Raw genomic sequence first — 27,500 nt, 5'->3', positions numbered from 1 at the left:
GTATTTCCATAATAAAGAAAATATACAAACAGATATTTTGACACCTCTAAATTAATATCCAATAAATGAAATACTAATTTGTTGATTGAATTATAAATCATACAAAAACACATTCTTGTTAGGAACGCTATAAACTTGTTCGAATTCGGCTCCATTCGGAGGAAAACGTAAGAATGAAATGAGCGACAAAATATTTTTTTTTAGTTCTTAAACTTTTAAAGATATAGCCTGACTAGAAAATAACTTTTATCGACAATTGCATATATAAACACAGATATGTAAATTCACAGTTCATTTAAAAGAAAGGCACTCTTCTGAAAATCACGTGGTTATGAGTTTATAAAGATTTGAAGATAGAAAAAAAAATGATTTTGTTTTTCTCTCAGTTGGTATGAATTAGGGTGCACTTACTATTTACATTTTGGCGTTTGTTGTGCTGAAATATTAATATGTATTTTCATCAATCGTAATTTAATCAGCAATTAGTTTGTTTTAAAACGGGATCAGTAGGCTAAATACTAATTCATTAATTTATTCAAGAACTGGATTTGTTGGCTTTAATATCTTCCCACCATAATTAACATAAAACTAAAAATTTGACTCACTACAGTTAGCGATAGTCTCATTCTCTGAGCGTTTCCTTTGTCCATGCATCAGATAGAATATATTCTGATCAACTACAGAGCATGTTTTTTACTAATTAGCAATTTTAAACTTATTATACGTTTAATTAACGCTAGATTTAGAGTATACTTACATTGATTCATTTCTCTGGATCAGTGGTTCTCAACCTTTTTTTTTACCTATAGATTCTTTTGACTCCTAACTTACTCGGGTGGACTCTCGCAGTCATTCGATGTTTAAAAATTTTTTTATTATATCTTTATAATTAGATATGGACCCGTTAGGGCCGTATGGACCCAGATTGAGAAGCCCTGATCTAGATGGAGTTAAGAATATTTGTTTCCTTTGGCGAAGTCAGAGGAGAAAGGGTAACATTCTTGCCGTCATTCCTCTGTTCTTATGACGGATAAAAAGAATTATCCTCGGACCAAATATCCGGTTTCAAGGCTTGCAACAAAGTGGACTCCGCTAAACTCGTCCATACTCCACGTGGTGGTGTTAAACTGGGCAATGGATCGGAGCAGAGTGTACCAACCGACGACAAGAACATTTCTTTTCTCCGTGCTTTCGCAGTTTCAGTTTACCAAACTTCACTCGCAGGTTTTCGCTTGACCGTAGGCTATTGTAGAAGACACGATCTACAACTAAGCAATCTGGTATTGGTCTGTGAAGACCAAATATCATTTATAAAATTTCGCCGGAGAGAAAACTCCGACGGATTCAGACAATTGTCCTTCTTCAGAGAGGACAAAGATAGAGGCGAACACATGGGTGTCTATGATACAAATGAGAGATAGAAGAGTTGAAAGAGGAGTGTGGTACGTGTTGGGGAAGGAAGGGATAAAGATTCTATGTGAGTAGTGTGGGCGGAGAACGATACGGAACGAACTTCGAATGCATTCCCGTTTTGATAGACAATCCCGAACTAACCACAAACTACTCGGTCATTCCACTGTAAACAGCTTGACATCGTTGTACAGTTGAAGCAATTGCACCATTTTTACGTCTTACAGGAATATCCTCAAAATATCGTTGGCTTCGAATTTCATCGACTCCACGAACAGTATTGATGCACTGACATCACGCATTCATCGTCCTCTCAACTACTTCATTGCTCTCCTTCAGCGATGTCGGCTTTCCGCTCTGTGACCTCAGTTGTACACTTATCTTCACTCATTTCCTTTAAAGTAATGTGACCTCCCCTACTCCGTACTTCCCTCATCCCAGACACACGATGACACCATTTTGAGACCTGACACGAATAATCAAGATACAAGTAACATTTTTCCAATATTCAGATGGCTTCCGGTTCTCTATGCTAAACACTCTAACTGGCATTTTCTGACTTCGACGACATATTTGGTTTTCATCTGCCGTCTAACTAGATTAGTTGGCTTCAATTCGATTGTGTAAAGAGATCGATCTCTTGCATTGTATCTCTCCCACCCTGGTATATACCGTAACTCGCACGCCCTGCCGTACATTGCACCTGTAGCGTGTATCACAGTTTGTGAAACAGGTCCCTAATAGAGATGCTGGACCTTATAATAAAGTCTATGACATCCTCGACTCTCTAGCTTATCATTCCAACGTGCTTAGTCATTCGTTACCACTTTTCAGGTTACAGATCTCTTAGCATCCTGGTTGTGTTGAGACCCGAGACCCGCAAGGACACCGAGTACGCATTATCTTTAACCTGCGTTTATCTGTACTGCAGGGCCTAGTTGCATAGCCCAACTCCTTTTCATTCTGCCTTCATTTCTTACCCTTTGCTGCTATATTTTCACCTACTTTTGTTTATACTTTGCTATAATTAGCTATGTATAATTAACAATTATATGTATATAAATTAATTACTCTGTATGTATACTTCATTTTCCTGATACAGATTTGTAGCTTCAGACAAATACGAAAACCGCAAACTCTTCAGTTAACCTTCCTCTTTACGGATATCAAAATGGTTTCTAAACAAAGCAGTTTAGGTCAATGTCTTACATTAAACTTCAATATGCTTTGTATTAGTATTTTCATTGTCCAATGTCTGACAACAAAATGGCACCCGTAATGCTTCTTCATTCTTCTATCCATGTACTATCAGCTTACCATTTTAAAATTCTCATGACACGAGAGAACACTTCAATTCGTTGTTTCCTTATTTTCTGTAGTAGTAGTAGTAGTAGTAGTAGTAGTAGAACTAGGAGTACATTATTTACATTTGACGGATGTTTGTTCTCATCTTGTTTGTTGTTAACACAACGTTTCGGTTGATACGCCCTCCAACCTTCATCAGATGTCTTGGAGAAATTTTGAACCTGGGTTCTCATTCCGAAGGTATTTTTCGATGCTATTATTATTATTATTATTATTATTATTATTATTATTATTATTATTATTATTATTCAGGTCACTGCCTGGAATTGAACTCGGAATCTTAGGGTTAGTAGCCCGCGCTCTTAACCACTACGCCATATGCCCGTAGTTTTCATTAAATTTTTTTTTTCTTTTCGAAGACAATATTTCTCAATTTGAACCTGAAGACATCGAGATTACATTTCAAAGAAACTCCATATTGTTTAGCAAAACTTAATACAGAAAACTAGTTTGTGTGTAGCTGTGTAGATACTGACGACTGTCTTATTCTTTCTGCTGTTGATCCTTCTTCCCCGTTCTTTAATTTTCAGGCAAATTATCTTCAATTTTACGACGCTCCCCTCTTTATTACCGAACATCATAGCGGTTTATTTCTTCGTTTGCTAAAATACGCTGTCAATCATCCATGATGTTTTCTTTATTTTAGAAATGCTTACCAACAAATACATCACATAAACGTGTATATATATACGAATGCTTATATATGTATACATATGTGGTTTGTGTATATATGTTAGTGTGTCTACGTCTATATGTGTATATATGTGTGTTTATGCATATACATCAACGTGTAGATAAACGCAGACGTTTTTACATACATACATACATCCATATATATATATATATTTACACTCGCATATATACATGTATGCATATGTGTGTGCGTGTGTGTGTGTGTGTATGTGTGTGGATGTATATGTGTACTTCTGTGCTTCTGTGTGTGTATGCTTGTATTGCGATTACTCTCTGTATTTCCACATTTCAAATTTTACTCGCCATTAAAACCGTCTCATACCTCGTTTTATTGTTAGAGCTTTTGATATCAAGTCCCACCAGCGACATTCTTTTATTTTCATTTTAAGAAACCTTTCACCCTCCGACCCCTCCACGCCTTTTCACTCTCTAACTCCTCCTTACATTCACTCTGTTCGATATTTCTTCTTCTTTCTATTTCCATCCTTTTTGTATATACTCAATTTTATTGTCTATTTTTTTCTTTTATTACAATTCCTCTGCCCACTCCCCGATGATCATATTAGTCGATAACTTTATCGTGATTTTCTAGGTGCAGATCATGTCACAAGGTTTTACAATTGTCAGTAATCCAAGATGGAGAAAGATAGAGATCTCCGCTTTCGTTTAGTCGAACCAATCTTAAAGCCCTTATCTATTTATCTATATAAAAGAAAAGAAAAGAAAATAAGGGAAATAAATGAAAATGATAAAATATTTATGACCTTCCGTTCAAGGATATTGAGATCAACAATAATTTAGTCTTTTAATTACATTTTAAAATGATGTTTCTGTTATTGTTGCTATTGTCTACCTCCACTGCAGCTCTTTTAAAACAGGTGTAACATCAAAGACGCTCTATGTATGACCATCCCTACTTAATTTTCCCATTATCGTATATTTAAGATCATCATTTCCAATATGGCGTTCGTGAAATTTGAAGGACGTTAGGTTTGTATGTCTAGCTTGTCAAGTGACCACTTCGAATTCCCGATGGTTATTGCATAAAGGTCACTTATACACCGAAAAAACTATATTTCATTGTCAGCTTATCTAACGGATCAAGTATCGATCTGAGGTAATACAGAATTGGCTTAATGCTTGGTAATACTCAAGATTTGTATCTGTTGGTGTTGTTGCTGTTGCTGTCGTCGTGCTCGCCCTTGTCATTACTGTTGTTGTCTTCTAATCCAGATCTGCTTTGATCTGTATCATCAACAGTAAATATTCTACTTTTTGCATTGCAGGGACCCTAACCCCTCATTTATTTTAGCTGAGATTTGGCTGCTGCTACTTGGATGTAGGGCTCCGTCTCTGGGCCAAAAATTGTGATAATCCCATGAGCATAATTTGTTTATAAATTGAAATGCTACGCTGTGAGACAAAAACTACATTATCTCAGGGACTTAATAATTAAGCAACTAGGGGAGACAACTCTACTTGGCCTTCCCAGCAAAACAGAGACTACACAGTGGTTACTGAACATGTGATAAGAAAAAATTAACTTTTGAATTTTATGGGATCCGTTTCCGTTTTGGCGTATTTTGGTATGGTATTGAAGAGAGCTGGACCGGTTGGGGTAAAGTAGTTGTTGCGTAATGTTGTTATGTGTCCTGAGTTCGAGTTTTGTATTGGGTGGATAGCACGGGGGCCAAGTCTTGGGTGGATTTTAAAATTGATGCCAGCATCATTTGTGCAATATTGATGGAATATTTTCCACTTCATATAAATGATGAAGCTCTGCTGGAAGCGTTGGAGAGAATAGAGATTGAACAATCGCGTTTGTGAGACATCTTTAAGGCCACTTGTGTAAAGGAGACGATATATTTGAACAGCAACGATACAGATTTTACAAGACAAAATAACATATTTGACTAATGAGGAAATATTAACTAACTGGTAATTAAATAGTTGGTTACGTTTGTATCCCTAAGGTATTAATAAAACAATATTGAGTGGTTAAAAGACTAGGATTGGTTGAGAGATTAACAATTTCTAAGGAAAATCTATGGTAAAAATATTTAATTAGAAATTGCTGATTAAAGTATTTGGAGGACAAACAAGGAGTATTTGGAGGACAAGCAAGGAGTATTTGGAGGACAAACAAAGAGTATTTGGAGGACAAGCAAGGAGTATTTGGAGTTTCCTTTTAGTTAGGTCATAGTATTTAAACAGAATATTGGAAGACGTTAGTTTAGAAAGGAAATCTAAAATGAATTGAAATAGTAATAGTGTATAAACTTTCTAATCAAGAAAATAAATGAGAAATTGGAGATAAAAGATTCTATCAAGATAAACGTTGTTAACATGTATATATATATATATATATATATATATATATATATATATATATATATATATATATATATATATATATATATATATGTATGTATGTATGTATGTATGTATGTATGTATATATATAGTATATGTATACATTACTTGAAGATTCGTAGACGTAAATTTCTACGTCTGACGTGTGAAACTCGTAAGGTGTGAAAATAAAGAAAAAGAAAAATGGCTTCGGAGTGAGGAAGTTTAAGGGCGTACGTTGGTCGGGTAAACTTACGTGTTGAAGTTGAAAGGACATCGGCGATAAATATTATTATGTGATATTCTAATACGGTTAGACGGACAGGAATGTGTCACCAGCTCTTCTTTTGTTATTGACAGGTGAGACATGTATCACCGCTACCGCTGCTCTTCTGGCCAAGGTTTAAAGACTACCGAAATCAGGTTACTTGTTCGTACATTGTGCGCAGTTACATTTCTTTCTGGTGTTAGTCAACAGTAGCCAAAGCTGGTGTCCAGCAGAAGGGAGAAATGTTATTATGAGCCAGCAGTGACAATCATACATTTGCATATGTTTTGTATAGTTTTAAACTGGGTTTTCATAGATTATAGCGGACAATGATTAAAAGTTGAGACGTTTCTTTAATGGCAACAGAATGTTAGGTGTGTTTCCTGTGTTTGCATTTGCAAAATGCGGATTCTAGTTGAGTAAGGAAGACACTATCAAGGATGCTTCCTATGTTATTTCTTGCTGTGTTGTTTTCACACAGAAGCACACACAATTACATAGACCGGCACACTTGTTCGAACGATGTTATCTAGGCTGGAGAAGCTAATCTTGAAGTTATAGCCATTAAAACATTGTACACTACATGAGAAAAGACTACATATTCGCAGACACTGTCCAATACTCCAACTAAAATTTCTTGCTGTGTTGTTTTCTGGCATCAGCAGACTCTACACGAACTTGTACAGATAAGTGGAGTCATCCTCGTCCCCTGAATTTATGTGTTCTGTAATGTATTTTTGAAACTATTGTTTGTTGTAGTATCTCACGATATCAAAGTTGTGAGAGTGGATCTGTAAAACATAACATTTGAAAGGCAGAATCCTCTACTCGACGGTTGGTAGGATTTCAGCAATTTTAGTTGCAGTATTGGATAGTGTCTGCGTATATGTGGTCTTTTCTCATGTAGTGTACAATATTTTAATGGTTATAACTTCAAGATTAGCTTCTCTAGCCTAGATAACATCGCTCCAACAAGTGTGCTGGTCTATATAATTGTGTGTGTTTCTGTGTGAGTATATACTTTACTTAATGGTTCTTTGTTTCCCGTCAGTATCAATATCGCTATTGTTTGTTATGACGGGGACCGTCTAATTATTCTTCTGATATTTCTCTAATGATAATATCTCAAATTATCTAATATAATCTTAGACAATGAATATTAAAACTAAATTATCTAAATAATAGAACTAATTAAATTTGCATGAATTTCTTCATGCTAGAAAACATATACTCAGCAAAAAGTTTAATGCCAACGATTGATTTTTTTCTTTTAAGTTGTCAAGATAATTTATTTTCTCCTATCAATGGAATTCTTCCTTCCTGATTATCGGTAGTGAAAGCCATTCACTGGATATTGACAATAATGATAAAACTGAACAGCACTGCTAGAAGACATAGTTATATCTCACTTCAATCGTAAACTCCCACCTTAGATATGTTAGAAGTATATAGGTCAATCAATGTACATTCAGTTAGCTGTGTCTGAAAAATAAACCTTTCGCTCGAGTGCTTTTCATGGTAAGTCTGTTGGATGAGGGCTTGTATGGCATAGTGGTTAGAAGTATACGGCTCACAATCGTAAAGTTTTGAGTTCGATTTCCGGCAGTGTGTTGTGTCCTTGAGGAAGACAATTTATTTCACGTTGCCCAAGTCCACTCAGCTGGCAAAAATTAATTAGGTCAACCTTGTTACATTCTGAGTCACGCTCAATCTCGCTGAGACTTACGTTAAAAGCACGTGTGTCTGTGGAGTGCTCAGTCACGTTAATTTCCCGAGCAGGTTCAGCTGGAACACTCGTCGTTGTAACCGACGGAGTGCCAGAATAACATAGGACCCAGTATTTTGGCGGGTGTAGAAATCTGTCTCAATGAAAGTACATTGCTAATGGTAATTGTAGGTTCTCTCAGTAATTGGCGCGTTTTAACTTTCTTGTTGCACGAGTTACAATATGACGGTCGCTGAAATATCTTGTGCGAGAAGGAATATTTAGAGCAATGATGGCCCTGGTTGGGAAACTGTATGTAAATATAATTGTTTAGAGTAGTGGTAGATGTATGGGTGGGGCAGAGACAATACGGGTAACGGTGGCAGGGATGAAATGAATGAATAGGTGACATGATATAGGCCATGATACAGGAGGAGCCGGAGTAACTGTCGTATGGTAGAAAATCTAGAGAGAAGAATAGAAAGCATGTTTGTCGGTCGGAGGTTTAGTGATTTATGCGATTGACACTAAATCAACGATGCTGGAATTTGCACTGAAAATGCAAATAGTCTTATGAACTACGATAAAATAAATACCAACGCCTTTGATTATTAAATCTATAAAAGGTTATTGTTTTGGTATGTGTGGCAATATATTTTCATCTCTTATTCCGTTCATAAATATTTGCTTGGGTTAAAGATTAAACTTAGAAAACTGCATAGTATTTCTGGAGAGTCAGACCGTTCTTATTGTTTTTTGTTTTTATATTCCTTGCTGTTGATGAATGAAAATGAAAATAACATTTGTTGACACTTGTCACAGAGATGAGGCTGATAAAGTATTCTGTTCATAAATCTATGTGTATATCTGTGCGTGTATATATGGATGTGCTTAAATATAGTGGTGTGTTTATTATTGTGTTCGCGTGAGTGTATGCATGTGCTTGTGTATTCTTTGTGCATGTGTGTGTGTCAGAATAACTATAAATATACACATTGTTATGAGTCTACAAGAACAAAAAAATATCACTATTGAAAAGAACCTGGTACTTCATAGAAATTTAGGACATCTGGAATTGCTGTCGTATTTACAGAATCAAATCTCATCCAAAGATTCAAAGAGTTGTCGCAAATATTTTTCTTCGTCATCAGTAATCAATATATATTCTTCATGAAAGTATTTAGAATTGCTCTCTCTCTCTCTTTCTCTCTCTCTCTCTCTCTCTCTCTCTCTCTCTCTCTCTCTCTCTCTCTCTCTCTCTGTAAAAGCAACAGAATGCTTAATTTAAAAACTCGCATTGAAAGAATTATATATTACCGTAGCATGGCCTGGACTACAAATGAAACTAAAACACGCGAGAAACGTTGAACGAGGCTCTCTTTTACGATTGTCACAAGAATTTCTCAACAAACGCAATATTAATCTTGGTTCTTCTGAATTCCCTCTATAACCAGCTTTGTTATATTTTCATCCACATTTGGTACAAGAGGTATTTCAAACTGTTTTGTTTTTTCTTTCCTTCACAAAAGTATCGTTACTATTCGGCTCAAAATGTCACATTCTTTAAATATTTTACATACAATATTTCCTAATACTTTCATAGCACCTGACCAGTTTCTTTTTGTATGTTTTCGTCTTGAGCATATATTAATATAAATGTGATATTATTTTGCCTTGAAATAAAAAGCATTGAACAGTAAAAAATTATAGTAAAAGCCTTGATTTTGTCATTTATAAGTTTTTACCATTGAAAATATTTATTCTTTTCCGGTATGCAGAATGATGAATACGCCATATTCACTATACAATGTTTTTTTTCTTTTTCGTATTGAATGAGTACCAACTCTACTGGCAACGCGAGATTGCGCAAAAATTCGAAGTGAAAATTTACGTAATGTTTGCGGTTTTAGACATTAGAGTGGCACTACATCAGACTTGCATCAAAGGTGTGCCGTCACATGGTGTGTCTTCCAGACAACGCCTGCAAGACGCACAGTGTGAAAGCGCACCTTTCATGCAAATTTGATGAAGGACCACTCTAATGTCTAAAACTGCAAACATTACGTAAATTTTCACTTCGAATTATTGTGTAAACTGGCGTTGCAACGTTGGTAACCAAACAACTGTAACGAATCATTAAAGCTATGTTAAAGGAATTATTTATCTTCTTATTATTTGGATTATAATTCACTCTTCACGACACCCGGTGTTGCCTTCATGAAACCAGGATTTTCTACACTTGAAGAATTTCGATATTAGTCTGGAATCTGACAGTGTTGATACCCCACAACGTGGGTGAGTGCTTTTCTGGAAATAGCCAACCTTTATAACTTACCAGGATCTAAAACACACACTTTTGTGTATATATATATATATATATATATATATATATATATATATATGTGTGTGTGTGTGTGTGTGTGTGTGTGTGTGTGTGTGTGTGTGTGTGTGTGTGTGTGTGTTACGCGTTTGCATTATTGGGAGCAGGATTCGAAGAGCAAAAGTGTCCACCAATAGTCTGACACATTATCGATCTCCAAACATCTACCAAGTCACCTCCAATCAGTAGGAAAATGATCAAAAGACCTCCCAGCCAAGACCATCATGTTTTTTGTTTTGCTATTTCTCATTCTGTGCATCCAGGCCGTCATTATCCAAAGCATCCTTCCATATTCTAAGACAATTGTGAGATTTAACAGCTGATTCTCACAGATCATGAATCTACATATAGGCAACATTGTTGGCTTGATAAACTTCTACCAGTGATTTTCTGCGCTAGATTGGATTAATTTAAACCCTATTTTTGTTGTATTAAAAATATTGTTCTAATCGATATTGTGTTTCGAAAGGGAAAAAGAAAGACAACGAATCAATGATTTATTAATTCTTTGTAAGGCAGTAATGTCGACTATTCACACTGATGTAGCACTAATAGCCTCTCGCTGTGACATCATCCAATTAGAGTTCCCATTTATATCTGGTGGAGCTTGAGTCATTTTACGCGATTCACTTATATTATTGAACCTGTTAGTAAGACAAGTAACAGACACACATTTAATAACTTGATACATTAGAGCGAAAACAAACATGCAATACACAAGTGGTTTTGTCTTTTCCTTTCTTTTTCCTTTTCATTTATTTATTATAGATCTACCATATTTAATTATTGTAGGTTTCTTTCAAGATCATGTCATCAAAAAGTGTTGCACGGCTATATACTTACAAATGTTCGACCATCCATATTCGTTTAGTTTAGGAGAATTGCCTATGCAAATTCAACGAACAAACTCTTTAAGTCTATCTATCACACATATAGCTGGCACTGTATTTTACATATCTAATTGGTATCATATTCCTGTGTGAAACCATAAAATAGATTTCCACGGCACCGCTTAATTGATGCTGTGAGTTTTATCCAGGTTGATTTACATAACATTTGAAGTTGTCAAAGTTGCATGCAAGACCCATTTTACATTTTCTATTGTTGCTTCTTTTTGTTTTTTTATTTATTATTATTATTATTATTATTATTATTATTATTATTATTATTATTATTATTACTTTGCGCATTTTGCTGGGATATTTTTTTTTTCATTAAAGTAATGAAATTAAATGCCATTACTCGATAATATATTCCATTTAGTGTTGGATGACGTCTTTCTTGATATATAGCAGTTATTATACTATAAATAGTGGGTGGAGAAGAATGTCTCTTATGTCTGTGGAATGAGCTGGTGCCAACGCCACTGATGTTGCAGGAACCTCATGAAAACTGGCAATATTGTTTCTCTGAACTTTAGGGTGATCTGAAAAAAATATAAAAGTGGACAAGTTTTAAGGTGGACAAAATGAATATGAGACATAGTTAAGCATTACTGCGCCACAAACAATGTGACGGTCACCAGGTTTTAGATGTCAAGTAACAACCATGTCAGTAAAAATGCATAAAATATAGAAACTATCTCTCCCCTCGCCCCCTCTCTTTCTCTTATGCACACGCGAATACACAAGTGTATGTATAAATATAAATGTATGCATGTGTGTACGTATATATATATATATATATATATATATATATATATATATATATATTCATGTATATACATGTATATATATAATATAAATAATATATATATATATATATATATATATATATATATATATATAACTAATACATATATATATATATGATATAAATAAGATATATATATAATATAAATAATATATATATATAATAATAATATAGATTTAATCGAAAGATTAAATGTGGTACTTAAAATGTTTGAGGCACCAGAATTTGGTAGGATAAAAACCAAAAACAAAATCAAGAGATTTGGTGAATAAATTTGAAGTTAAGCAACAAAAGTTCAATAGGTTATAGCAGTTCGTACGTTTCGTACAAGCTCAGCAGTATAGTCGAGATGTGTTTTCTTCTCTTACTCTTGTTTTTTGCAAACATCTTCAAAATGACTTTCTAAAATGAAATTCCTTTATGCAGCTGAGGAGTACATTTTCTGTAGTGTTATCACTACATGAATAAATGGAGCTTGTACGAAACGTACGTACTGCTATAATCTATTGAATTTTTGTTGCTTAACTTCAAATAATATATATATATATATATATATATATATATATACACATGCATATATGGGTACAGGACGTCACCAACAGTAACAACATGAAACAACACACACACACACTCACACACACACACACACACACACACACACACACATACATGTGCGTGCGGTTTTGAATGTTAGAAACAATTCGACTGAAATTTTGATAATACCTTCAGCATTTGGAGATTTTGACAAGACTACAATCGTATTTCAGGAGTCGCCGAATAACAGCTGTTTCATAGCATATGTAATCGCCACAATATTTATGGTTTGGCGGGCGGTCCAAGAAACCTTAACTATTTGGAGAGAGATTTTAAGTAATTTATAATTCAGTGCAGGAAGGTAATTCAGGAACGTGTTCATTCCATTCCATCCGACGCCCCTTTAATACTGCTTGTTTACAAGAAACCATTGAAGTGAGGGATGACATAGATCTTAGCATTCGTGCAGTGGACTCCGTACTTCAGTATATGTTTACAGTCATAGACATATAGAAAGAAATATATATATATATAAACATATATATATGTGTGTGTGTGAGTGAGAGAGAAAGAGAATGTGTGCAGGCTTATGTACAATTACATACACTCACTCACTCACACATACGTATATTTCCCCCCCCCCCCCCCCGCCTATCACGTAAATGTGAGACTAAGTTCTACATGATCGCCGTCTCTTCGAGAAGTCATAGCCAAGTCTCCCATAAACTAAAACCGCCGGACTTAAAATCTAAATGACACGTTAGCGAATATAGTCTGAGAAATATAATGTTAGAAAATAGCAAAACTTTTGATACTGGTGCAAGGTCCTGGAAGTCAAGAAGGGTTTGGCATAAAGAAAAGAAAAAAAAATGTGGAAGAGGAAAGAAATAAAATAAGGGGAGGTAATAAGATGAGAAAAGAGTAAGACGTGTGTGTGTGTGTGTGTGTGTGTGTGTGTGTGTATGTGTGTGTGTGATAGTGAGCTGAATTGTCAGTGGTTGGGAAGGTGTTGCATATATTGGTCGAATAAGACTGGAGAGGTGAAGTAGAAGGAAGGTGTGTGAGAAAACAAATGCACGTGTGTGTATATTGATGAGTGTGAGTGAGCGCATTCGATTGCAGGTGAGTGTAAGTAGAGTGTTAGCGATTTTCTGTGGGTCAGGAAGACAGGGAGGTAAAAGAATGTTGATGTGTGTGTGTATGTGTGTGGTTATACGAAGGCAGCAAGCAGACGTGTAGGGGCATCCATGCGTCAGCAATATGTTATTTGAGGCTATGTTGGTATGTATGTATGTGTGTGTGTGTGTGTGTGTGTGTGTGTGTGCGTGTACATAATTTAATTAATACACCACTAAACCATAATAGTCATACATTTGTTTTGATGTATTTATGCAATCAATTGTAATAATTACGTATAATTAGTCTTGTGAATTATTCTGTGCTTAGAATATCATTCGGTGATACACAAGCCCAGAGAACCACAATTTCGGTTCTTCAAACATCAATTGCCAAATGTAAACTTTTTTATAATTGATGTTGCATATCGATTGATATGACTGACAGAAAGAAACAGCAGCTAATGTAAGACGAAATGCCTGTTTCTGATTCCCTTTCAAATGAAGGCGAAACTAGTCTTTACTCGTCAGAAGCTGATGCTTTCTCTAAGGTTTATCTGCCCAATGTTATTTTAGGACACGTTTTTGAGAAATATTCTTATTTCAAAGTAATTTCAATATTTGGCGTGCTCAGTTATTTTCATTTCTCACAGAGTGCGAAATCCTCGCCAGTTTAATTGCAAATATTTAACTGATAAAATAAATATTTCAATAAAATAAATCATTAAAGCTTTTGTGTTACAAAACATTCATCGTTTACTTTTCCGTGCATTTATCGTATACCAACTTTCTCTTTTTATGAGCTTCTGATTCCAGGTTGTCACTCAGCCATGTCGCCCTGAGGTGTTGCATGGCTTGTATTTCTAAACATGGCGGAACCCAACTTTGATTTCAGTGGGGAGAATTTCTTTCAGAGTGACACTGAAAGGGACGAGAAACTAAAGTATTCCGGAGTCGTTAATGAGCAGGGACATATGAGTTTTGATTTTCGTTTTGGCTCTCTGTAATCTAAGTTCACATCACACCGAGCTCATCTTAGTTCTTTATGTTTCCAGGGTTGCTAAATACAGTTCAAGTGGAAGGCTGCGGGTCGGTATTGTTTGAGGGTTGAGAAAAGGTGCCTTGTGGTATTTCTTCCGGTTTAACACGACTCTCTCCTCCTGGGTTCCCTTAGCAGAGTTCGCTCTGTTGCAAGCAATCGGAACAAATCTCCGTTTTGAGAATAAATTCTCCATTCCCCCTCTAGATAAAGAAGCCTAGAAAATATAAAGTCATGCACACTATCCGCCCTCCATTGCAGTCTAAGCAGTAAAAACAAAGTCATATTAAATAATAAAAAAACGCGCAGGTTATAAGGAATTTATCGATAAAAACAATTGCTGGTGAGTATCGTTCTTTAAGCTAAAAATGGAGAACAGTGATAAGATAGATAGATAGATAGATAGATAGATAGATAGATAGATAGATAGAGGGAGAGAGAGAAGAGAGAGAACGTGTGATATGGTTATATATCTAACTCAGTGACATATCTATCCATTTTAGTATACCTTCACAGACATAGAAGTTCACAGATAAAAAACATAAACAAATTAATACATTCTATGATAATACATAATGGAAGCTAAAATGTAAGTTGATATCACGTAACAAGTGATGATCCACTTACAAAGATAAATAGACAAAAACATGGCGTCCCTAAAACCAAATTTTGACAATCTAACATTCGTAACAACCGTTCGGAAATTATATGATTCCAGTGGTTAAAAAAAACTCATGAAGTTAGGAATATTACTAACAGCTTCAAAATGAACGTCGAAATAAAATAGATAAGTTTTTCAAAAAAGGAATATGGCGCTTGGAAATTCGGATACAACCAAAGATTTTTATGAGATTGATAAACATGGCAGCGTTTGCTATCGAACTCACTTTCCAATAAATATAAGGAAGAATACTTATATTGCCTTAAATGATATTAATAGTTGTTAGAAACATCGATACCGCCATATTAGACGTGGAAGATAGAGTCGATATTTAAGCCACCCAACAACCGTATTTCATCTAAAAAAAAACTGTAACTTTATCAATCACTCATTCACGAGACTTAAAATCAGTTAAAGGGCGACATTCGAATTCTTGGTAAAAGTCTACTAGAAGCAGCATGGAAAAAAAAGAAAGAAAACAACCAAAGAAATATCACTACTTATCGAGATAACATGCAGCACCTTGCACTTTTTGGCATTAGAGAATATTACACGCCGATAACCAGACTCGTTTTTATTGCCACCGTAAACTATGCCCACCCATTACGCCAACCAACGCTATGAAAATATTACAACATGATAGACAAACAATAATATATAACAACAGACCGCTGTGGGTTATCATAGGCATAATATATTCTACGGGAATTAGCCACCTGGTAGACCTGCCTATATTAGAATCTACATAAGAGCAGCTCCTTTTGTGTGTGGCGGTATATGTAAATGGATTATATCGATTTATATCAAAACATGATCTGCAGGATGTTTTGTTTTTGATGCCGTGAAATCATTTATTAGCGGCGATACTGCGGTTTCTTTATTCATATTACCTTTGTATGCATTATTTTTAAATAATCCAGACATGGCAAGTCTTAAACAAAGATAAACAGCACAACTTCAGAATCCGCGTGAATACACTCTACACATAGGCAACAATTCCAACTAACACAGAAAATAATTACAAATATTATTGCTAGGATACGCAAAAGAGTCACGAGTTATCCTCGGGTAGGGCAGCTTAAACAGAGCCGCCTCATAGTATTGTCATTTACGAATAGGAAGTGGCTTTATTGAGAAGTTACAATACATATAGAGAAGAGATCTCCACCTCCATTGCAGAGAAGAACAAGAGAAGGGTGACCTTTTTAAGTTCAATTTATTAACTAACATCGCTAGAATATTAAAGTCATAAAAAGACATTTGCCACAGGAACACATATACAACAAGCTTTCCAATACCCATGAACAACATCGTATCTACATGAACAACATCGTATCCCAAGACATGTATTACATCCAGCTACAACCTTCTACTCACTAGCCAGTTAACTACTAAAAGCATCCATCTGTTCATTCTGGTGATCCTGTTTTACCACACTACAGACATATGGAGTATGCATAAGGTCTCTGGACAATTTCAAAAGCATTTACGGAGAACTCACACTGAACACTTTCAAATGTCGATATTACTACCATCTACACTCACTGAGAAATATCGACACAAAAACAAAAACTCCGCGCAATTGCCTCGGTTCGTTTGGAAACTCAGAGATCAATGAACGGCACTCAGTATTATGGAGTATCGATGATAAATCAAGCCGAAAAACCGACCCAGTTGTTATGATATGGACACAGCGTCAACTACTCAGCACATGTAGTCTTAACGATTGTACGGATAAGTTTCAGGCTCGAAATCTGGAACCGTAATGGAGTGAACCAACGAGGTTAAGGGATTGTTCTTTGTGTTGTCTGTCTCGTTTCTCTATTTGTTTCTTTCGTTGTTCAAAAACAAAAGTTCCTTTTCCACGATTTTGTTGTTTTTTATGTTCTTGTTTTTCATATATATGCATATATATATATATATATATATATATATATATATATATATATATATATATATATATATATATATATATATATATATATATATATATATGTATATATATATATATATATATATATGTATATATATATATGTATATATATATATATATATATATATATATATATATATATTTTAAGATTAAGGGCGGCGAGGTGGCAGAATCGTTAGCACGCCGGGCGAAATGCTTAGCGGTATTACGTCTTGCGGTTACGTTCTGAGTTCAAATTCTGCCGAGGTCGACTTAGCCTTTCATCCTTTCGGGGGCGATTAAATAAGTACCAGTTACGCACAGGGGTCCATGTAATCGATTTAATCCCTTCGTCTGTCTTTCTTTGTCTCCTGTATGTTTAGCCCTCTGTGGGCAATAAATAAATAAATAAATAAATAAATAAATATATATATACATACATATATATATATATATATATATATATGCATACACACGCGTACGCACACATACACAAAAACACACGCGCATATATATACTAACATATATATGCACAGTGTGAAAAAGAGAGAGAGGGAACGAGAAAGGGAGTGAGAGAGCTAAGTAGAGAAGAAGTTCTATTTATGAAAAGATTTGATCTTTAATTCATTATCAGTTCGGGAATTCCTCCCCAGAGTAATTTCCATTTTCTTTTCTCCGTCACTTGGTAGCGTTTACTTCAATAACTTCCAAAACCAACACATTTACTTGATATTGCTTAATCGGACGCTTTAATAGTCAGATGTTATTGTAGTTTCTCTTATCCTTGGGACGTTATACATAAATTGAAGTAAATCAATAAATGGCTGCTTTTTATGACACTGTGCTTCTTTCTTCGTGTCGGACGCTGGACGGGTTGATAGGAGCTGGAGAACGTAACATAATGCATGCGATTCAGATCCTGATTATTAAAATGGATTTTAATTTCCATCCGAATACATTCAATAGAAAACTAGGAAAATATATGATGAGATACTAAAAACAAATTATATTCGAAATATATGCTTTTGATCATATTTTAGAATGGAGATAGATTTCCGCATAACAAACGTTGTTTTATTAACTACAAAATGTTGTTTTCTTCATTCATGAAGTCGGTAGTTCTAATAACGAAATCGACTCTACATCATTATCGTATTCAATGATAAAATACAGCTGATTAGAATTCATAGCATATTGTTATGTTATATCATTGTTATTTGATAGTCATCCATTGCTGTATCATCATCGGTAGTATGTATGACCGAATAGATAATGTGCTGTATTACTTTTAAACCGGCAAATTGACAGTTCTTAGTTTATCACCAGTTGCATCTAATGTACCGGCGGTTGTGTCTCTTTACTCTTAAGCTGCACCAAAACCACAAAATAATGATAAGGTATTACCGTATGTAAAGGCAACACTTTAGAATTGCCGAGTGTTGTGTTAACCTGCATCCTTGAGTTCAACTTGCTGATGTGCAGTGGAGATAGTGATATGGGCTGCAGAGAAGACGTAACTTTGAAAGGAAGCTTCAAAGTTATCGTTCGAACCGCAGCTGAGTTCTTAAACAGGAGGGTTTGTCATTGGACTCACCTAATTTGAGCTGTATTGTGCTGACGTTCAGGTCTTTACTTATCAACAATACGAGGACCAAGTAGATCTTTAGACTTTACAGATCAGTGCCAGCTCAGCAGAAACTAAAGGGAAACAAGGAGACGAGCTGGCAGAAACGTTAACACGCGGGGCGAAATGCTTAGCGGTATTTCGTCTGCCGCTACGTTCTGAGTTCAAATTCCTGCCCAATTCAGGATCACAACATATAGGTACACTGCGACATAATTTCTTTTCCTCAACAGGCCCTGCTCTGTTTAACATTGTCCCAAAACAGATCGAAGAGGAAAAGTATCCCATCACCTTTAAACGGAGTCTGGACAGATTTCTTCAAGGAATACCAGATAAGCTACCCATTCCTGTAAACAACTCACTCACCAAGAACTCACTACTTGAATGGACCATAATACCACAAAACTTGACTTAAAAAGGATTTAGATAATCCTATCAGGTGGTGTTATTAAGTTAGACATAGCCTGGACCAATCTTTGGTTGAAACATCTCTAACTTTATCTGTGCATTAAAACGATGTGTTTATTTTGCCGAAAAATAATAGTCTATTTGCGTTTCGCCTGGTGCCAATAGCGATCTATTGTCAGGTGAGGCTCGAGTAGATTATCATTCTTATAACTCTCTCTCTCTCACACACACATATGTATATATATATATATATATATATATATATATATATATACACACACATATATACTCTATACTGTATATATACTCTATACTTCCGCAAAGTTTCCGCCCAAAAATCTACTAACAAGGCTTCAGTCAGTTTGGGGATGTGTCAAAAGGCACAGAAGATGCTGTGCAATGGCACTGAACCTGGAAGCACGTGGGTGTAAAGCAAACTTCATGCATTACACATCTATACCTGCGCCTTTACAGTTTAACTCATATCACGATTTCTTTCATTACATTATAATTTTATATTCGTACATATACTAATAATAATAATAATAATAATAATAATAATAATAATAATAATAATAATAATAATAACAATAATAATAATAATAATAATAATAATAATAATAATAATAATGATGATAATTTTATATATATATATATATATATATATATATATACACACACGTAGTTTATTAACATGTATTCATAGATTTTCAGTTGCACGGAACGGATTACATTACACAAACCGGTAATCAATTACTTTGTTGACTGATAGCCATTTCCTAATGGAGAGCTTAATGTGGAAGCCACATGATTCTCTGAATCCATATTTTATACTACTTTGTGCGTGCGTATATATAATATATAATCTAATATACAATATATAATATAACATATATACATTGTATATGATAATATTATATAATATATATATGTATGTGTGTATGTGTATATATATATATATATATATATATATATATATATATATATATATATATATATATATATATATATATGTATATATATATATATATATATATATATATATATATATATATATATATATATATATATATATATATATATATATATATATATATATATATGTTTGTATGTATGTGTATGTATCTATATCGCATTTATGTAAATACAAAGAATTCGTGAATGAAAGCAAGTGCGATGGTGGCCACTAATATGCAGCAACGGGAATCCGATGAAGCTTTGCTCTCGTATGAAGTCCTCTACTGTGTTTATGCTCTGGACATAATTTAGCACATTATCTGTAAAGTGATACAGCTCATTAGGAAAGAAGCATTTCACATAAGCAGGTAAAACGCTGGGAATTTAATGGTGTAATTCGTCATTATTGAGGACTGAAAGTTCATCCCCACTTTTTGAACCTGGAGGGGGGAAAAATCTCGCTTACTTTATTATTTGAACTGTGGCCCGAGAGCTTACATTTACCACATCTGATTTGCGATTAAATACGAACCTTGATAATCATTATGATTATATGCATCGCGGGGTAGTTATTGTGTAACATTCCACCCACACCGAATTCACCAGTCATTGATATCTTTCTACCTGTATATATGTTATATATGTATATACTAGTGTGTGTGTGTATGTATATGCACATCTATATAAATGCAAATATGCGTATGCACTAAGTTCCTACTTCGCATTGTGGAGTACAGAACGCGTAGTTTCATTACTGTTTGAATTTATGCATCTGTGTTTGTTAGTATATTTCTGTTAGTCTGCCTCTGGTACAAGTAAGTAAGTATGTCTGGATGTGTATATATATATTTATATATATATATATATATATATATATATATATATATATATATATATATATATATATATATATATATATATAAATGTGAGTGTGTATATATATGTATATATATATATATATATATATATATATATATATATATATATATAAATATATATATATATATAGATATATATATATATAGCTGTTATTTTGTTCGTTAACAAACAGCTTATACCTGCGCATATGGCATATGGGTGTATATATATATATATATATATATATATATATATATATATGCGAATAATTAAAGTGGCAGGTGTGGAGTCTGTGAGGCTGGCGTTAAAAAGTAATTTTTTTTTCTCTATTTTCTGTCATTTTTTTGTGCATTTCTGACCCATGTTTCGCTGACTTTATATGCAAGTGCTATTAGCTGGCAGTAATCTTCATCTAAATTGCACAAATTCCCGCAGATAATCTCAGAGAACAAAAGAGCAGGAATTATGTAAATTAGACCCCTTACACCGCTACCGTGGGGCGGAGGGGGGGGGGGGGCGCACAACTCAATTAGAGCTTTCTATCACTATCTCTGCACACGTTTTGTTAATGAGGCAAAACTATTTCAGGATATTACGTGTCTTAAGTGAGTGTGCCGTTATAAACATGTGTCCACGAATGTGCTTCGTATATTTATATGTGTGTATATATGTGTAGGTGTGTATATGTGCATTTGTATATATATATATGTGTGTGTGTATGTGTATGTGCATTATTTGTGTCATTGAAGTCATTACATCCTCTCACGAGCAAAAAAGTAATGCATTTCCACTTTGATGTCATTCTTAAATATTCTTGTTGTTGTTTTTGTTGTTGTTGTTACTGTTGTTTTATTTATTTATTTATTTGTTTTATTTATTTATTTTTTTTATTTGTTGTTGTAGTTATAGTTGTTTCTATCGATGGTGAGTGATTGCAGGCTGGAGAGTTGGGGACGTGAGCAAAACTGGGGAGAGTGAAAGGGGGGGCGAGGAAGAAAGAGAGGGAAACAGTGAGAAAGAGAAGAGAAGTAGAGAGAGTTGTAGAAGGGAGAAAGGGGGGGGGGTCTGTGGACTCCAATTTTGGAGTTTAACATTTGGTGGTTTCTGTGTTAAATGAATCGTCAAATAAGTAAAAAAAAATTCTTCCTGCTTTATAAGAATTATCATTATTGTTACTATTATTATCATTATTATTATTATTATTATCATTATTGTTATTATTATTATCATTATTATTATTGTTGTTATTATTATTGTTATTGTTGTTATTATTATTATGTCATTCTTTAACAAGTGATGTATTTTAGGAGATATGTGCAAATGTCAAACAGGGAATTCATAATTCTGATCTAAATGTCTTCAATGATCAATTGCAACAACTACGTCAACAGCAGAAGTAGCAGCAGCAGCAGCAGCAGCAGCAACAATAACAACAACAACAACAACAACAACAACAATTAATTTATTTTAATGTTGACAGAAGGTCGGGAACATCAATATCCGTAGTGATTGTCTCTAAACACAGTATATAACTGGTATTTGTTTTATCAATTACAAAAATGCGGAGACATGATATTGAATATTGCTTCTACTTACCTGAAGGATATCAATGATGTTCAATGCTTCAAATGAAAACAGAAATTAGTTAAACTATTCGACATTAGGTTACCGAGAAATTTAATATGGCTGAAGTCTGTTTATAGTTGAGGACTTTATCTTCATTCGCCTCGAGTGCAAATTATTTCTGAGCGGTATATAGCCATTTCTGCTTGTGTTCTTTCAATTGCTAAGGAGAATAGGTACTTAATCTTCGTCTGTCTATCGTTATAAACTAGTTATTGCGTCAAGAAAGCCACTTATCTCTATCGTCTGGCAAGAAACCAAATTTCATAATCATGTCGTGGTCTTTAAACTCTCATATTTCTACACGGGTATAAACTATTGATGTTACACTTTTGCGTGTCTAGAGAAACATATTCTAAATTGAAAATAATATGGGTTTTAAAGCAAGAGTTTTATAAAATCAATCTTTCCAGAAATAGAATTGGGAGTAGCGTCATCAAACGGTGCAAAGATGTTGAAATAAAGCGCAAATTGTAGAAGATGTCGACTGGTTCTGTAGTAAAGCCTTAAATGAAGAAAAGACACGCAAGATCTTCGTTTAAATTGAAGACAATTGACATAAGTTAAGTGATTAGTTCTTATCGATAGATAAATTCATATCAGTGTGAATTATAAATCAAAAATGAATGTAAAGCAAAAGGTATGTGCATACAATGTACAGGAACCCGACTGCAAAATACAGATTGTAGTTTCTCTGTTATATAAGCTCACTCACATGTCACAAATGTTTCATACAAAACTGACCAGAGTAACCACAGCTCAGAGCAGTCATGTCAAAATCTCAAAATATATTTGAGCTAGGTTAAGTGTAAGGATCAAAGCGCTGAAGGCTAAGGATGGAGTCTAACTGACTTTGCAAACTGACACACTGTCGTGACCAATTCAAGTTAATATCTGCCAATCCCATTGTGACAGTCTCCTGCTTCACAGAGAATACAAAAAATTCAAAGTTATTTAGCTACATGCTAAATCGAACTCAACAAATGCCAAGAAAACTCTAGTCATAGTGTTAATAATAATAATAATAATAATAATAATAATAATAATAATAATAATAATAATAATAATAATGATAATAATAATGATAATAATAATAATAATAATAATAATAATAATAATAATAATAATAACAATAATAATAATAATAATAATAATAATGGTTTCAAATTTTGCCATAAGAGCACCCATTTTGGGGAAGGGGATGAGTCGATTCCACCGACCCTAGTATTCGGCTGATATTTGTTTTATCGACTCCGAAAGGATGAAAGGCAAAGTCGATCTCAACAACAACAACAACATGTCTGGTGAAATATTGCCTCTGTTGTCCAAGAAAAGCTACAATTCGTTCAAACGGATTTCATATTCGGAAACCCGTTTAATTAAATCGTAGCTTTTCTTGGACAATACAGGCAATATGTCACTAGATTTAACACCATAACATGTTCCTTGGGTGCCATTAACCAGAACAAGTTTGTTATAAGCATTCGAACTTAAGCTTTGGTTGGAGGATAGGTCGATATCTTGATGTCCTACTTGCTACTGTAAAACACCAATATCGGAGACCATTGAATCAATCACAGAGAAAACTGTGAATATAGTCCAGATGTAAACTGAAACCAACGATCATTAATGATGTCCAAGCGGTATCAGCAACAATCAACCAAGCAGTACGACGACGAGGTTATTAATTTTACAGAAAATTTTAAGGAAACAAAAATTAAAACATTTCAATGATTCGGACTGCAGCGCTTCGTCAAGAAAGAAATGTACAGAAGAAAATGGAGACGAACAAAGAGGAACGAAACAAAACGTTTCGTATAAACAATGTTCTTTCAATGAATATTGCATTTTGAAAGAACTGAAGACGCAAGAGTTTAGAAGGGAAGATTGTTTCTTTGCAGAAAAGAGTCATTCTTTTTGTCACGTGTAGTAACAGACAATATTTTTGAGTGATTTATATGAATGAATGTTTTATCGAGTGAAAAGGGGTCAGTTGCAAGAACATGCTCACTGTGTGTATGTGTGTGTGTTTGTAGTCCCAAAATGGTTGCTCTCCAATAACTAAAACCAGTGAAAGAATAAAAGAATAAAACAATGGATATCTATTTGCCAAATTAATTGATTCTAGGAAGCTAAGATTCTTTTTCTCTCTGTGGATCTGAAGGAAGGAGTCGATCCCTTGGCTTTCGTAAGACAACGAAGACTGGTGAGATCCATGTCATTCATATCCCCCTGAAACTTTTGCAAGTCGACAACTGCCTGAACGATATGAGCAGAAAAGAAATTGCTGAGAAGGAAGAACTTGCTTAAGAGATGAGAATGGAATCTGAGGTGTGGGATACAGTAAGAAAATGAGAGACCAATGGGGTACCAGGGGGGAGGTAGCAAGAACCTAAAAGGCTCGGTGTTTCGCATAAAGTATATGAGTAATTTTTGACCAATCCGTTTGTTGATACTTTTTCTGGATGCAGTCATCGATGTCTTTGCATGAGTCATCGGCACTGTTCCAGATGTGAGACCAATATTCTATTGTGGACCTCATCTGAATGAGATGTGGGTGTATAGGTTAGAATACGGGAATACCTGAGTGTCTGTAGGTAAGTGTGCGGCAATTTGTTAGTACCTCTGCACTTGACGAATAAAATTCTTTTCTCGCAAAAATCATCTGTATTCTCTTTCTTCAGAACAACCTTCCATGTTACTTGCGTTTCTTTCGTTTTTCCTTATTATGCTAATTTTCTTGTTGTTTTTGCGTATATATATATATATATATATATATATATATATATATATATATTGTTCCTAGAAGATTTTGGATAACAAAAAAGCTCTGCCTTCATATGGAACATATTTACATATTGGCAAAATTGACTAGGTTGGGAGTTATAATAAAACAGGTAGGCGAAACCAAATCTAACATTCTACTGATTACAGACATCCCCCCACCAGCACCACCACCACCAGTACACACCCCTGCAACCTTGCACTAATTTAACGATATTGACAATTATAGATGATTTCGTAGGAATTGATTTTTTTTTCTACCGGCAAGCGGACAGTCGGTGCATTTCATATTATTTTATAATTTAAAGTTGTTTTTTTTCTCGAATAAGAAGAGAAAAGTTCATACATTCGCATAAAAAATAAATAAATTACGATGCAGATAAACAGATCTATTCTTTCTTTTTTTTTTCGAAATGTGTTGGTAGAATTTGAATAAACCAGGTTATAATGCTTTCTTTTTCTTCTACTGTGTTGCAAGTTATTTATTTATTAATAAATAAATAAATAGATAAATAAATCAAGTTTAAAAAATAAATGCAAGATATGTGTATATAGATACATTTATACATACACTTGCCCACACATGCATATATATGTGAAAGTCTGTGTTTTAGCTGCATGGATGCAAGTGAACATAACACTATTCCATTGCTGTCTTTGTGTTCATGTGTGTGTGTGGGGGGGGGGTATTCTTTATAATCATATTCATAGAAGATTTTTATACATATCAAGATTTCTCCATTGGGCATACATCTTATTTTCAGAATATATACATTCATTCATACATACACATGCATACATATATTGTCTTATTCTTTTGTTTCAGTCGTTTGCTGCCATGCTGGAGCACCACCGACACATATATACATATACATACAGATAATTCTTCTTTATTATATTTGTTGTGCCAGTCGTATGTTTGGTGGCAACTTGAATGCAGAATTTTTGAGAAAATTGTGGAGGTGAACACCAGACCACGGTTGCACTCTACATCAAGCGGTTTACTCCCTAACATATGTGCCACAATACCCGCGTGAGACTTATGAAAAGACGGGAATTTTTAAATGAAACTTAACATCTACAGCAGGTAGACTTCCAGAGGTGAAAAGGCTCGTGTCTGGCAACCTCGTCCCTCTCTGTAGGCAGTGGGTAGTGACCAGCACAAAGAGACACACACAATTAAACACACACATATACACAAATAGTCATGTCTTTAGACATACAGTCTTCAACACTCAGTACTCCAGATCTCTGTAGTAGTTAAACCCAGAGGCCTTGAAGCTGTTTTAGTAAAATTCAAGTGCAGTTTCACCGGAGAAACTCAATCAACCATAAAACCAGGGCAATATTGTCCAGCAGCACGATTCTTGCAAGATCTCTGTTCAAACTTCTACAGCCCTCAAGTTAACCTGCCATCCACACTACATCTGATCTTTCTGATTCTTTTCAAAAAATAAGAAGATACACTTGGTCCTTTCAAATCAGTATGACCACAAGATCACCGACCCTAACAATATCTCTTCCATTTCCTTCCATCATGAAGGCTGGAGGGAATATAAGCCGAAACGTTGTGTTAACAACAAACAGAATGAGGACAAATATACGTCAAATGTAAATAGGCGCAGGAGTGGCTGTGTGGTAAGTAGCTTGCTAGCCAGTCACATGGTTCCGGGCTCAGTCCTACTGCGTGGCACCTTGGGCGAGTGTCTTCTATAGCCTCGGGCCGACCAAAGCCTTGTGAGTGGATTTGGCAGATGGAAACTGAAAGAAGCCCGTTGTATATATATATATATATATATATATATATATATATATATATATATATATATATATGTGTGTGTGTGTGTGTGTGTGTGTGTGTGTGTTTGTGTGTGTGTGTGTGTGTGTGTGTGTTTGTGTGTCCGTGTTTGTCCCCCCACCATGCTGGTGTGTTTACGTCCCCATAACTTAGTAGTTCAGCAAAAGAGACTGATAGAATAAGTACTAGGCTTCCAAAGATAAGTCCTGGGGTCGATTTGCTCGACTAAAGGCGGTGCTCCAGCATGGCCACAGTCAAAAGACTGAAACAAGTAAAAGAATAAAAGAATAAAAGAATCTAAATAAAGTTTTCTCTCTCCTTAT

The 27,500-nt window shown here is 34.6% G+C and overlaps 1 long non-coding RNA gene across 1 annotated transcript in view; it reads right to left on the bottom strand.

Annotated features, from left to right (window-relative positions):
* Nucleotides 1–10,893: 10,893 nt before the first annotated feature.
* The window catches only part of LOC128248606 (uncharacterized), an 83,166-nt gene continuing 66,559 nt past the window's right edge, over nt 10,894–27,500 (bottom strand). The window contains exon 2 of the long non-coding RNA XR_008264792.2: nt 10,894–11,598. This is a non-coding gene — a long non-coding RNA (uncharacterized LOC128248606). The remainder of the gene's footprint in view (nt 11,599–27,500) is intronic.

This window comes from Octopus bimaculoides, chromosome 8, assembly GCF_046866305.1.
Source record: "Octopus bimaculoides isolate indiv1 chromosome 8, ASM4686630v1, whole genome shotgun sequence".
In the NCBI taxonomy this organism is placed as follows: domain Eukaryota; kingdom Metazoa; phylum Mollusca; class Cephalopoda; order Octopoda; family Octopodidae; genus Octopus; species Octopus bimaculoides.
The sequence above is the reverse complement of the archived record's forward strand: the minus strand, read 5'-3'. Positions and strand labels throughout refer to the sequence as shown.